Consider the following 5902-nt stretch of genomic DNA (forward strand, 5'->3'; position numbering starts at 1 on the left):
TAACTCAGAGGTACGAGCTTTTAAAAACCCCGCCTCAAGATAGAGGCAAATTTGACAAATGCATTCAAGCGAAGGTCACCAAAGCATTTCGAACAATTGGTTGGATGTACCGGACATTTAAGCTTAAAAAACAGAAAATCATCTCCCCGTTATTCAAATCTATCGCTCAACTCCATCTGCAGGACAGTGTATCTCTTCTTTTTGGGCCCCAATTAGTAATTAGTTGTGGATATTTTTAAAAAACTGAAAAAAACTGCGCTTGAAAGTTCGTGTTCCTTATCAAATCAAACCTAATAGGCATTTGTTGAGTATTTTTACTTTTATTTACAAACGTCTCAAAATGCTCATGAACAATACGTACACATACCAATGCAGCCATATGTGAATACAAAAGACATATTAAAATTCATTGTCCTTACCATGTGCTTAAAATTGCCTGGCTGCTTTAATAGTCACCTACAGTGCAAGTGTCGATCTAGGCATGTCTGGAATGTCAAGTTTACGTTTAGAAACATAAAATCGCATTTGATGCCAATAAAGATTTAACATCAAACCATTTCAAAGCTTGACTGGCTTATTCATTTTTTTCTAGCGATAGGCGTTCTTGAGACAGTGACTAAACAGCAAGGGCTTCCTTATATAAGTAGTACACAGTCTGTCCTGTTGTGCCTCCCAGGGGCAGCATTTGTTATTGTTTACATTTTGAGGGCAGAGCTGAGTAACTTGCCTTATATTCAACCAAGGACACTCTCGTCCCTGATTCAACCTACTGCCTGCTTCATTATAGCGAATCCACTTACAAGACGTCGAGTTTCAAATCTAGTTTATAGGTGAAGATTTTTACAAGACCATTTTTGACCAGCCTTACGTTCAAGGACTGCTGTCCATAGGGCAGTAGATTCAAACTCCATGTCAGATCAATGTTTTTATGAAATGTGACTTACTCCTTGTGCGTGGAACATCTTAACAACTTTGTCAGTTGAAAATTGGTGGAAAATGTACATCTAAAGAAGAAACAAGAGCGACGGAAGGAAAGGTATGTTTTAGTAAAACAACTCTGTCTTTGCAAGGCTAAAACGTCAATAATGAGAGGTTGAACTATAAACCAATGAGCCCTTCGTAAAGCCCTATCTTTTTCAGAATTATGAATTCCCTTCCTCCTTGCTGAAGATTTGCTTTTGGGCCTGCAATTCACTTAAGCTCTAGTTTCAAAACCCAGGTCTGGTTTGATTGCCGAATTAAAAAATGCTTTTTTTATTACTTACAAACATAAAAAAACATATAGATGTATGTTTGAGCGAAAACCGTCATCTTAACTAACAAATGAAAAAAAAAGAAATTTCATGAAGGCTATGAATCCAGAGCCCTTCATTTATCTCTCTCAAAAGTTTCGATTCCCTTGAGTTCCATTACGACTTGTAAGCAATAAGATATGGCTCGAACAAGATCAAATGATAGTCTCAAAGGTTCCGGGAAACCCAGGATATTTGTGGAACGTGGAAGTTGCATGGAGTGTTCGTCCATTAATGAGGTGATGGATGGACAGATGTATCGTCGATCAATTCATAAAAAGTACGCATTGACGTCTCAACACGTGATCTCTTTGGGGATTGGTCTGCAACCGAACAAACAGGTTGCCAAAAAGTAACACAGAACCTGAAGCAGGGGAGACAAACAATTCCATTTGAATTTACACTTTTTTTTACCAGGCACAATCATATTGAACTTACAACTTCCTTTCTGGGGTTATGTAGTTGACGTTGAGTTGTACCTAAATGTTACACCAATATTCATACAAGTAAGACATATGGAGCTGGTTATCATCTCATGTCACATATGCAACGCCAAAATACTGTATATTCAAAATTGGCAGGACTTACTGATGTTCAAGATAAATGCAGTGTTCGTCTTTTAACAAATCTATTCAGTTTAAACATTGAAAATAGCATCACAATACCTTTAACGCAATAACCACAAGATCTTACGCAAGTTCGTCCTTGCACTGAACTATTTAGACAAGTAAGATTGATGTATCAGTGTGTTCTGAGTACGATTTTGTCAAGGAAGATAATTCGACCACTTTACCCACGAAGACTCCAAAACCGGGACTCAAAATTCATGATCCATGTTCAAATAACGAGGAAAAGTGACAAGAGGTGGACTTCTTTCTTGTATGTGCCAAATCCCACAAGTTCATATGTACTACATCTGGGGAGTAATCCAACGGGCTCGACAAGATCCTATAGTACCTTTGGGAGCATTTTTGTGACATTTTCATCGCCCTGAGACTTGGTTGTTGCTAGGACTAACACGCTGAATCATGATTTCTGTTTTTTTGACGAACATTGAGCCAAAACCAGGCTAATTTAAAAATGTCAAGCAAAATCGGACCGCATGTATTTTTGCTAATGCCAACAAACAACCACAGTTGGCCCATTTGGTTTATAATGATGATTCGCTTTCCTCCATCTATACATCAATTACTAAATATCATCAAATAGGGGATTGGTTAGGGAGGAGGGTGAGATGGAAATGGTATAAGAAACTATGTAAAGCACGAGTATGTGAGCTTAAAGAAAAAAAGAAACACCAGCCCGCAAGCTAAAACATTTGAGAAGTGGAGAGCATCAAGGTTCTCAAAGACTTCAGTAAACAAAGGTCCAAAGACAAGAATTAATGTATCTCCGTCGGAATCTTGTTTATCCTCATCTCGTAAGTTTCTCACAAAAATATGGGCCAAAAAATGTAACAAAAAGTTTAGCTCTGAATTAATTATTGACGGCCAGTACAGGACCAAGCCATAGAGTATTCCAAGGGAGAGAAAATGAATTTCAGGCCTAGTTGACAGTTTGACCGAGCCATAATCAGGAAAATTTATGCATAAACTGGATGATCAAGAAATTTGACGGTTTCATATACGAGTATCAAAACAGTTGAATTAGGCAAAAAAATATTTGATTGTTTTCACCTTTTCCAAAAATACGTGAATGATTAAAAAAATAAGGTAGTTTTTTGAAAGCAACGTAAAATATGCAAATCTGAAAAAGCCATCGCAATGCAAAGATATTACGAAAATGGCAAAAAAATGTTTGTTACATGCTTTGAACTGTCCTAATGATAATGATTTGGGTAAATTTCTAGTTTATGTTTTTTTTGTCCTTTTTCAATTTTTTGGGGTGGGGTTTGGTTTTTCACGGGCTTTTCTAAACGCTACAGGGAATGCAATCTCCAGTACTGTTTAAATGAAAGGTTATAATTCGTCTATTTATTACCTTTCAATCTTATATGATATTTGGTCTACCAACGAATTTGAGTTGGCAGATCGAGCTAGTCCTTGAATATATGGTTGATCAGGAATGCTGTCTAAAAATTTGTCCAAGTCTGACTTGAAAGATGCAACCAGATCAACAAGGCCTATGTATTCCCTACGATTATTAGAGGGAAGCAAATTAAACAATGAAGGAGCCCGAGAAAGAAGAGATGTGGACTTCATTGTTCGAACCAGCCTGGATTCTCGAAGGCTTGAAGGTGCTCTCAAAACGCACATTAAGCCTCTACGGTCGCTAGAATTGACCCTAAATCCTGGGTTGGGACAAATCTCATGGATGCTTTTGAAGACGTGCAGTATCAGATACCTTTTCGTACCTTCTCTGAACACTGTACAGTCCCAACCCAACTTATTTAATCATTTGACGGGATTCGCATTCTTCAAATTGGAATTGGATAAGCATTGCTAAAAATCGTAAATTATAACAATGGTTAACAACCAACTTACCCAATAGTTTAGTTATTACCCCCTGGGCGAAAATATTTCCTGGAAAAAAAATACCGATTCGAATGTGTTACTCTTTTTCGGAATTTCCTGTTCTCGCTTTCCCGAGAAAATGATCTCTTTCTTTCTTACGTTAAGTAATTTCATGCTTTGATGGAGGGCCTCTCGAATCTCCTTCTACACTATTGTATTGATCGATTATGAGTGGATGCCGTCGACAAGGTGATTTGCCTGAGAGGCAAGTTCCTCTTCTTTCCCACCTTATTTTCAAATAGAAGAAGTGGTCCAATAACAAACAACGTAGCAATAAAGGAATAAAGAAACTGAGACTTCGGAGCATTATGGCTATACAATGTGCATTTAATAACGTTTCTCAGACACGAGGAAATTCCCACAGGTTCATTTTGCCATTTGTATGTACATAGTCGCTTGGTTGATAGGCGTACGTAACTTCTAACATGCTTTTGTCTCTATTTGTAGAAAGGTTTATTATTTCAATAAATCAAGGATGGGGAACAAACAAATGCTCTTATCTACGGTTTCCATTCTAGGCGGGTTTTGATTTTTAGTTGAACCATTTCGTGAAATGTTCTGGAACCAACGTTCCTTTTCTAAGCCACTCAGGGGAAATAAAAATTGAAATTTGAATAGAAATGTGACAACAAAAAACCAGTTTGGCTCGTGCACTCAAATTCGAAAGCCGAGTAGTCAGCAAATAGCGACCTAGACACAAGACAGTCACAGGGTGGATCAATAAAAAGTTATAGGTGATGAACTGACGGAGCATTGGATCAAATTGGTTATAAACTGAAACTTAGCATACAACTTTTCAACGATTTGGCATCTCAATATAGAAACCTTCAAATTGGCTTGTCCCAGCTCAGTAGATCAAGTTTAATTGTCCTTCACTGATTTAAGAAAGAGTCTTATTTGAGGACCACAAACAGCTCCACACATTGGTCTATTAAGATCTTTTTAGAAGTCTGCACAGAGTGCTTCAAATAAATTGGGGATAGTTCCTTCCCAGAACAAATGGAGCATCTGAGTCCCTCTTAGATCTTGGCCAGCAAGGCACAGATTGAACGCGGGACTTCACACCACACTTGGTCTTTGAAGATTATTCGCTTTAAGTACACGCCTATTTACTTTTATTTATCCGCTGTCTTGAACTCTGAAGGAAATACACGCAATAGAAAAACTTGTTGAAATCGAGAGTAAAAAAAGTGAGATCTTTGAGAGGTTATAGATTTTCTTGAAATATGATTCATTGATCGTTAGCATGCTCGAGTGTTAGTGGTTTTCAAAATAAATTCCAAAAATTTAGTTTTTTCAAGGGTTTTGAGGGATATTGTTGAAATCGAGAGTAAAAAAAGTGAGATCTTTGAGAGGTTATAGATTTTCTTGAAATATGATTCATTGATCGTTAGCATGCTCGAGTGTTAGTGGTTTTCAAAATAGATTCCAAAAATTTAGTTTTTTCAAGGGTTTTGAGGGATATTTTATAACATTTTGAGCTGTTTTGAGCCTAAGCTTACTTTTAGGATGCTAAAAATTTACTATATCTTAACTTCTTTATTAGTGGGTGCTAAGGTCGTAGGGCCTAGGGGTGAGCCTCGCCCTACCTGAGAAGTCGGTCAGCACATTGTTCAACTTGATATGTATAACTTTTTATGATAGGCAATCTCAAAGTCCAAGTCAGATTTGTTCCCTGCCTGTGGATGAGGTTAACATCAAAATGCCCCCTTTTCGGAAAGGTCGGAAAGGTCGGGGAGGAGAATTGAGCTGGGGATCTCTCTTGTACCAGGAAGCAGCGCTGACCACTGTGCAATGTGCCTGGCCTTTAAAAGGCTGACTTCCGGCACCGGGGATAGAACCTGCCATGTCTTGTGCTCATGTTCTTGCTTACCCTCTCATCTACTCGCACTAATTCATTCAGTAATTTAAAGATCTCTCCTTTCCCATACAATAAATCAATCAATGATTCATCGTCTTCATAACTTGATAGGCCCCAAAACTCTTATGGAGAAGATCCTGGCCTTTACTACGCGCAACCCCTTGACCGCTCAATTATACCAGCTCGTTCTGGAGCTTACCCTTATCAAAGCAGGACCGTGCAAACCCATGTAGCTA

This window comes from Tigriopus californicus, chromosome 10 (genome assembly GCF_007210705.1).
Source record: "Tigriopus californicus strain San Diego chromosome 10, Tcal_SD_v2.1, whole genome shotgun sequence".
Classification (NCBI taxonomy): domain Eukaryota; kingdom Metazoa; phylum Arthropoda; class Copepoda; order Harpacticoida; family Harpacticidae; genus Tigriopus; species Tigriopus californicus.